We start from the raw sequence: 10,133 nt of genomic DNA on the forward strand, positions 1-10,133 counted from the left end.
AATGTTGCAATTGTACCAGCCTCCACCACTTCTTCTGGCAGCTCATTCCATACACATACCACCCTCTGTGTGAAAAAGTTGCCCCTTAGGTCTCTTTTATATCTTTCACCTCTCACCCTAAACCTATGCCCTCTAGTTCTGGACTCCCCCACCCCAGGAAGAGACTTTGTCTATTTATCCTATCCATGCTCCTCATAATTTTGTAAACCTCTATAAGGTCACCCCTCAGCCTCCGACGCTCCAGGGAAAACAGCTCCAGCCTGTTCAGCCTCTCCCTATAGCTCAAATCCTCCAACCCTGGCAACATCCTTGTAAATCTTTTCTGAACCCTTTCAAGCTTCACAACATCTTTCCAATAGGAAGTAGACCAGAATTGCACACAATATTACAACAGTGGCCTAACCAATGTCCTGTACAGCTGCAACATGACCTCCCAACTCCTGTACTCAATACTCTGACTAATAAAGGAAAACATACCAAATACCTTCTTCATTATCCTATCTACTTGCAACTCCACTTCCAAGGAGCTATGAACCTGCACCCCAAGGTCTTTTTGTTCAGCAACACTCCCTAGGACCTTACCATTAAGTGTATAAGTCCTGCTATGATTTGCTTTCCCAAAATGCAGCACCTCACAATTATCTGAATTAAACTCCATCTGCCACTTCTCAGCCCATTGGCCCATCTGATCAAGATCCTGTTGTAATTTGACTATCAGTGACTAGTTAGATCCTATATCGCTCAAAATTATAACTTCTTGTCCTTCTCTCCTGTTCTTTCTGAGTAAACTTTACCCAGAGAAGCAAATCCTTTGTAGAGATGAAGTACTAACTCCATACCCAGCCCCTGCCTCGGCTGTGCACTCTCCTGCAACTCCTCAGCTCTTTTTGAGGTTTCCTTTACTACCTTCACTAATGCCACTAGCTTATTTTCTTTTACCACATCTTTTCCCACTGTGCTTTTCTTTAACGACCAGCACTGTGAATTTTTGTGTCCCACTGTACCACAGTTGAAACACCTGAGGCCTTTCACCTTCTTTCTACCCTCTTGAGCTTTTTTATCCTGTGGTAACTTCTTACCAGTGCTCCATACTCTTGGTTTCTTTGTGTAGGATCTCTCCTTCTCCCCACTTCTATCTCTCATGGGACAAAATTCTGGCTAGAAGCTTGAGTTCTGTACCAACATGTATTCATCTGTTAATTCTGCTGACCTTCTCACTTCCTGAACTTTCTATTCCTCCACGTGAATCCTTACCATCTCTGGAAGTGAGTTTTTAAACTCCTCCTGCAGAGTAACCTCTCTTAGAGCCTCAAAGGTCCTTTCTATTTTTAAAGCATGCATCCATGGATCAAAATGACTATGTGTAATTCTTTCGAACTCAACATAAGTCAAACCTAGTTCTTTCTTTATGTTTCTGAACTGCTGTCTATATGTTTCTGGTACCAATTCATAAGTACTTAAAATAGCCTATTTAACCTCTCTATAACCTCTTGATCCCTAATCTGACAGTGCGGCAAATACCTCACCAGCTCTGCCTACCAATTTAGTCTGAATCAGCATTACCCATAAATCCTCAGTCCACTCTGTCTGCCTAGCCAATTTTTCAAATGAAATAAGGAAGGCTTCAACACCTTTCTCATCAAAATGTGACAGAGTTTTGACATATTTGTCTATATCACTACCAACTCATTTAATCTCCATCCTGTTAACTTGACTTTGCTGACTAAGCTTCAACTTCTCAAGTTCAAATCTCGCTCTTTTTGTCTCTTCCTTTCTTCTCTCTCTCATCTTCTCTCCCTTGCTTCTCTCTCTCTCTTTCTCCCTTTCTTTTCTCTCTCTCTGCTCATCTAAAAACCTTCTCTCTCTCTCTTTCTCTCTCCATCTCCTCTCTTTCTCTTTCTTCTCTCTCTCTCTCTTCCCCTTTCTCTGCCCCTCTCTCTTTGTTTATCTTCTAACTCCACTTTTCTTAATAGTAATTTAAGTTTTTCTACCTCTACTGCAGTTGTCTGTTTCTCTGACACTCCTAAATGTTTGAGTAACTCCCTTACAATTTCAGCTTTACCTTTGTCCATGGTTAAACCCAAATCTAACTTATTTGCTAAATCTAAAAGTATGGTCTTTTACTTTCCTTCTGAACATTCTTAGCAAATTTGAGAATCGTTTTCAAATCCCAGAACCACTTCAGCAATTTTAAGAGCCATTTCTCTCACTTTTAATTTAATAAACCACAATTCACCAAAATTAAACAAATTGTCTCACCTTGTTTTTATTTAAAGATCTAGAACACTAACCTGCAAGTGTTTAAATCTGCTGAGAGTTTTTGGACCCCCAAATCTATTCAAATCTGTCTGAATCAGTTCAAATCCTGGAACTGAGCCCCCAGGTAAACCCTCCTGCTTAATTTAAAACCAGCAACACAGAAAAGATTTATCGCAAGTAGTAATCTATAAAAATTCAATTGGCCAAGAACTATTTAAAGTTAAAATTAACAACTTTATTTCTTAAAGTATAGCAGAGAATAATAAACTAACAACTATTTACACTTCCTTTCTCTAACCTATCTTTACCTTTCCTTCTATAATGCTAGTCCAATAAACCCTTCCCCCCACCAACCACCGATTAAAATTTACAGAAAAATTCAAATTTTAAAGCCAGCCAGCAGTCGAATCTTCATCTTCATCGGACTCCAGGTGAGTGTTGAGGTTTTTCTCTGTGCAAACTCCTTCTCTAGACAGATATCCCTCAGAGAGTTCCGACTAGCTGTCCACAGCTGTTGGTCTGGTGGCAGTTTTCACCCCCAACTGTTCAATTTTCCCCAGTCTTATACCCCAAAGCATCGGATTGTGTCATTGGCTTTTAAGATTGTCAATATACTCAATTCAAACTTGATTGGAATTTGGTATTTTTCGGGGTATAATTTAAACTGATTGGCCTAATTCAAATCTGTTTTGTTGTTTCCAGGCAACCAGCTACCCCAGTAACTGGAGCATATGTTACATTGTGTCTTATTGAGAGCACTTGGTGCTGTCACTGCTAGCTTTTATTCTCTTAAAGGTACAGTACAACCACATCTTCATAACAATAACTCAAAGTAAACATTGCTCTTCACTACTTTTTAAAGTTCAGTTGCAGATGACCAATAAATGTTGTCCATGCCAACAACACCCATATCTAATGAATTAGTATAAAAAAAATGAGTAGGCTGCCTGACCCTAGGTTCTTTGAGAAGGTGACCAAACAGGAAGATGAGAGTAAACCGGTTGATGTGGTGTATATGGATATCAGCAAGGCATTTAATAAGGTTCCCCACAGTAGGCTATTGTACAAAATACGGAGGAATGGGATTGTGGGAGATATAGCAGTTTGGATCAGTAATTGGCTTGCTGAATAAAGACAGAGGGTGGTGGTTGATGGGAAATGTTCATCCTGGAGTCCAGTTACTCGTGGTGTACCACAAGGGTTGGTGTTGGGTCCTCTGCTGTTCGTCATTTTTATAAACAACCTGGATGAGGGTGTAGAAGGGTGGGTTAGTAAATTTGCAGATGACACTAAGGTCGATGGAGTTGTGGATAGTGATGAAGGATGTTGTAGGTTACAGGGAGACATAGATAAGCTGAAGAGCTGGACTGAGAGGTGGCAAATGGAGTTGATGTTGACAAGTGTGAGGTGATGCACTTTGGCCGGAGTAACCGGAATGCAAAGTACTGGGCTAATGGTAAGATTCTTGGTAGTGTAGATGAGCAGAGAGATCTCAGTGTCCATGTACACAGATCCTTGAAAGTTGCCACCCAGGTCAACAGGGTTGTTAAGAAGGTATACAGTGTTTTAGCTTTTATTAATAGAAGGATCGAGTTCCGGAACCATGAGATTATGCTACAAAACTCTGGTGCGGCCACACTTGGAGTATTGTGTACAGTTCTGGTCACCGCGTTATAAGAAGGATGTGGAAGCTTTGGAAAGAGTACAGAGGCGATTTACTAGGATGTTGCCTGGTATGGAGGGAAGGTCTTATGAGGAAAGGCTGAGGGACTTGAGGCTCTTTTCATTGGAGAGAAGAAAGTTGAGAGGTGACTTAATAGAGACATATAAGATAATCAGAGGGTTAGGTAGGGTGGATAGGGAGAGCCTTTTTCCAAGTACGGTGATGGCGAGCATGAGGGGGCATAGCTTTAAATTGAGGGGTGATAGATATAGGACAGATGTCAGAGGTAGTTTCTTTACTCAGAGAGTGGTAAGAGTATAGAATGCTTTACCTGCAACGGTAGTAGATTCACCAACTTTAAATGCATTTAAGTTGTCATTGGACAAGCATATGGACGTACATGGAATAGTGCAGGTTACATGGGCTTCAGATTGGTATGACAGATCGTTGCAACATCGAGGGCTGAAGGGCCTGTACTGCACTGTAATGTTCTTTGTTCTATGTTTTAGGTTCATACAAAACAATGATCACCTGGGGTGATACATCAAAGAGTTAGCAGTTTTGGAGATTTATATCAGCATAAGTTTATGTGTTAAATCTTCCATCTCTACTTCCTATTTACCCAATTTGATCTACTTTTCTCATCATTTTATTACATTTTGTGTGAAATAGTTCTGGTTTCATATTCCTAATTTTTGAAATGGATGTTGTATATATAAATAACAGCCAGATGGTAGAATCTAGCTTCCAGTTATTCATCATATGTTTTGAATCTTTCACCTAACCTTTTCCTCTGGAATTGAAATGACTAATATTCAACACAAGGGTTTAAATTTTAAACAATCCTGAAACATTTGAAATCCCAATTATCTGGGGAAGTAACCAGCCCTTGCTCCCATTCCAATTAGAAGGTCAATATGAAAAACAGTACAGAAACATTTTCCCTCTTTTGAGGAGGTAAGGGTCACTTCCCTATCCTTGACCCTATCTTCCCTCTGATGGAACATACTTCTTTCTTTCTGGTGGTTTCTATGCCTCATTATTCCCCTTAGTCCTAAGCTGAGTCCAGTATTGCCTGGAAAAGTAAGAGCTCCTCTCACTTATCTCTCCACCCTTCAGGCTCTCTGCCTGTATTCCTAATGAAGGGCTTTTGCCTGAAACGTCGATTTTACTGCTCTTCAGATGCTGCCTGAACTGCTGTGCTCTTCCAGCACCACTAATCCAGAATCTGGTGTCCAGCATCTGCAGTCATTGTTTTTACCCTGGAAAAGTAAGAGCTCCAAGTGAAGTGTTTTCCTGCACCTCATTGCCTTTGCAATGAATAAACCCATAAAGAGCAGTAGAAACTCTATTTCTCACAATACCAAGTGGGATGGATATTCCCAAAAACCCAGGCTTGAACTTGTATTCCTTCCCTGGATCTATATTTGTGTACTCTGATTGTACATGCTGCTCCTTTGTCCCAAGAATACATTGGCATCGTTCAGTTAATTGGACTGATGAAATATTTCAAGTTTCAACAGTTTCTGTATGAACATTTTTCAGACTTATGTGAGGAATAGATGAGATCAACTTTATCTATTTCTTTAATTAGGTAGAATGCATATTGAGTGATTTTACATGGTGCAATTGGTGGGGGTAGTTACTGATGAAAGTTTGATCTGGAATGTTAATTCCACTTCTGTTTCCACACGTGCTGCTTCAGTTGCTGAGTCTTTCGAACAATTTCTGTTTTTATTTCCAATTTCTGAGATCCATACTATTTTTCTTTGGTGATGTGGAGAGGGAGAACCTTTCCTCATTGTAGCTTAGTTCACTATTTTTAAAAAAAACATATTTTGAAGGTGACTCTTCAATTAACTCATTTGGTATTATGTGGTTGCATGATCGTAAATTTTAAGATTTTAATGTGAACACGTATTGGGCACAGAATGGCAAAGAGACATAAGAAAAATCCAGTATGTCTTTAATCTATTTTGTATTTCCAAATATCACAGAAAGTTTGAATTATTACATCAAATATTTTTTGAAAGAAATTGGAATGCTTTTTATTGCTAATTGAAAAAGTGGGAAATAGATAAATACAGAGATATATAAAGAGAATTATCCAGAAATCTGTGATAATTGGTAATCTTTTGGCTGAAGGCCCCTATATTGTACATAATTAACCAAGCCAGTTTGTCACTATGACAACTGATCTTTCATATATTGTACAATGTATTTGAACATGCACTATAAAACAGTAGCACAGCCTAGTCAACCCAAAAAAAAATCATGAAAGTGTAGAGAAACCTACAAAAAACTACAATTTATATGGAATATTTATAACAAAGAAAATACACATTGCAAATCTAATAATATTGGTAAGGCAGTGCCTCCCTCATCTCACCTGATAAATTGTCACTGCAAGGAACCAATAATAAAAATAACATATAGCACTTTTAACATAATAGAAGATCCCAAAATACTTCAGAGGAGAATTATAAAATATTGCATCATGTTGAACCACAAGGGATATTAGGTGAGGTGACTAAAAGCTTGCTCAAGGAGGATCCCCAAAGGTATCAGCTAAGGACCTGGACAGCTGCAGAGATTGTATTCCAGTGTATAGAGCCCAGGCAACTGAAAGCACAACCATTCATGGTGGAGCAACTAAAATTAGGGATGCATAAGCAGAATTTGAGGGACACAGATATCTTACATCACTGCAGAGCTGGAGGAGATTACAGAGAGAGGGAAAGACATGATAAACAGATGGAATTGTAAAAATTCTCAAAAGACCACAATCTTGGCTGAGTCAAACCAATATTCTCTACTTCCGGTTGGCAGGGGTCCTGTTTAATCTTGTGCAGTCCAGTAAGGGCACCTTCACATTGAGGCATCCTCATCGTCCCTGACCTGCTTTGGCAGTGCCATCTCCCCTCGTGACTGTCAAAATTCTAGAACTGTTAGGCCCTGTTTTGGTCTGCAGCATTGAGACTGCACAGAGGCAGCTGGACAGAGCAGCTAATTAGCAACAATGGCATCTTTTTAGATCCAGTTGAGTGAGAATATGGGCATTCAATTTAACATCTCATCTGAAAATCAGTACCTCTAATATTGAAGTGCCCTCTCACTGCTGCACTTGGATTCTAATCTGGAGCACAACTTGAATTCATAAGCTGTCTCAAGGCAAGGACGACAACAACATACACCATTGCAGGTTAAATGTAAGCACATGAATAAAAGACCATAGGGCTATAAGCTATAGGAACAAACATTAGGCCATTTAGCCCATCCAATCTACTTCGCCATTCAATCATGGCTGATAAGGGATGAACTCAGATTTCTCCAGTTTCCTCATTTCCCCTCCCCCCACCTTGTCTCAGTCCCAACCCTCAAACTCAGCACCTCCTTCCTAACCTGCAATCTTCTTCCTGATCTCTCCGCCCCCACCCCCCTCCAGCCTGTCACTCTCACCTTTACCTCCTTCCGCCTATCACATTTCCAACACCCCTCCCCCAAGTCCCTCCTCCCTACCTTTTATCTTAGCCTGCTTGGCACACTCTCCTCATTCCTGAAGAAGGGCTCATGCCCGAAACGTCGATTCTCCTGCTCCTTGGATGCTGCCTGACCTGCTGTGCTTTTCCAGCAACACATTTTCAGCTCTGATAAGTTTCTCAATCCCATTCTCCCGCTTTCTCCCTGTAACCCTTGATCCCTTTGGTAAGCAAGAACCTATCTATCTCAGTCTTAAATATACACAATGACCTGGCCTCCACAGCCTTCTGTGGCAATGAATTCCATAGAGTCACCACTCCATGGCTGAAGAAATATCTCCTTATCTCCTTTTAAAAGGTCTTTCCTTTACTCTTAGGCTGCGCCCTTGGGTCCTAGTCTCTCCTACTAATGGAGACATCTTGCCAATATCTACTCTGTCCAGGCCATTCAGTAAGTTTCAATTAGCTCTCCCCTTGTCCTTCCAAAACTCCATCGAGTATAGACTCAGAGTCCTCAAAAGTTCCTCATATGTTCACCTTTTCGTTCCTGGGACCATTCTCATGAATTTCCTCTGAAATTAAAAGAAGTTTGTGAGAGCCCCGTGTCACCTCTTTTTGGAAAGACCACCAATGTTGGTCCACTCAGAGTTGTTGTCTTCCTATTGGATGAGAACCTTGATCATGGATGCCACTTGCCAAGAGCTGCTGGTCAATGAGAGGGTGCCATCTCTATTGAATCATAGTTCGACTGGTGGTGTGGCTACTGTTGATATATATTAACTCAAGGCCACAGATTGCTGGATCCCAGACCAGACATAAAAGATGGCAGAAGGGGCAGGGTAGGAGTTTTGGGTGCAGTAGGATCAGGGGTGCAACTCTCAGTGGGCTTGCTTCATGATGCTGGCACTGAGTGCCTTTGAATGAAAGGCCCCACCCTCCATGCCTGGAGACCCCAATCAACTCGCACTGTATGCCACTGGGTTAACACCAGAATGAGACCTTTAAGTGGGCATTAATTGCATCTCAATTGGCAATATGATGAACTAGCCATCCACAGGTCTTCCTGTCACAGACTTAATCAGGGTGGTGGAAGGATCATGACAGGGTCTGTACCTGCTAGCATCCCATTTAAATGCTTCCCCACATATCCAACCACAGGGAGCACAGAAGTTTCCAGCCATGTCCATTAATTTAAAGACATAATTGAATCATTTAAAGTTAACATCAGTATTTGAAATATGACAGTGTGTTTACTTCATCCTCATTTCATTTCTTCAGAATTGTTCAGACAACAGGCACTTGAATCTTGCTGCAAAATCATTATGGTGACTGCAGGTGGATATCCTTTAGACCTCCTCATAAGAAAAACAGAGCCAGCCAAGAAGGAGTGCAGTGCTGGAACTTGTCTCTGATTTTCTGTCTCGTGTTGATGAAACATTTTAGCACTACATAAATTACATATATGGAGGAAATAGCCAACAAGACTGAAATCTTAAAGAAAAGTTTCCAAGTTCACAGAACAGTACGCTAACAAATGTTGCAAGTGGTCTACTCTGACAGCATGTTTAGATAAGAATTTCTTCAGGGCATAGCAATTTTACACTTTAGCTCACAACGTTTAATCGAAAACATCTGAGCTAACCCAGAAGTCCTCTACAACCTGATATTGTGTGCATGTGGATGTATGAGGGTATTTACTGTGGAAAAGGTCATTGTGGTCACAAATGATATACTTCAAAGTGCTTTGTGGTGTCACCTATTTTATTCTTTACAGGCGATAAAGAAACAAATGTTTGTTTCAGAGTGAAAATGGAGGAAACATTGAAGCAAAAATTATTGAGAAACATGTTTTTGATATAAACAATCTTAAAAACAAACATTTTTGAAACAGTGGGACAATTTTGAAAATGGCTACAAAAGTGGAATCCAGTTTATAATTATTTGCTGCTTGCTGGTATTCTGGTCACCCATCATGGACACATCTTCAGGACATTTTTGTTCAATCAAGCAAATTCAGAGGCTATGAAGGCCAATCTGTACACTCTAACTGGACATGTGATCAAAGCAGCCTTCCAATGGCAGAGCTACAGTTGAGGGGGAAGGAGTGGAAAAATGGGAAGTGGTCAGTTTTTTTGGCATGCTAGCAACATCCCCCCACACTTGCCAAAACCATTGGGCTATAGCTGTAGGCCACCCGACCAGTGCAGTTGTCAGATAAATGTTGAAATGTTTTACAGCCTCCTCAATGGGCACTTCTTGAGGCATCTCTCTCTGTCTCTTTCCTTCATCGCTGACTTAAGTGCAGGTAGGTCTCACGTTAAACCTCCAGCCTCAAGTTTCCACCCTTCTATCTGAGGATATTGCTTGACTTGTGTGCCCTCTTGCCACCAATTAAAAAAATTATGAAGGGCATCAGGCAGTGACACCATGCAGGATTGGGACCCAGAAATGCATTCAGCATCAGGCTCCCCACTGCAGAGCATAAATTCAGGACAATATGCCAGGCAGAATGTTGTGTTCATTGCACAACAGATTTTCAGCAAAATAACCCTGAAATAGCACCCACAGCACCATCTAGTGACTATGAACAGAATAGACCATGTCTGAACAGCCATGTTGAACCATTCGTAATTGCACCATTTGTTCAGGGAAAGTTAACGTTATAGTTTTGGACTTACGAGACTGGCTTGCACTTAAAGCCTTATTGGGTGGCTTCACATTCCCGACTTATA

The sequence above is a fragment of the Chiloscyllium punctatum genome, chromosome 25, assembly GCF_047496795.1.
Source record: "Chiloscyllium punctatum isolate Juve2018m chromosome 25, sChiPun1.3, whole genome shotgun sequence".
NCBI lineage: Eukaryota > Metazoa > Chordata > Chondrichthyes > Orectolobiformes > Hemiscylliidae > Chiloscyllium > Chiloscyllium punctatum.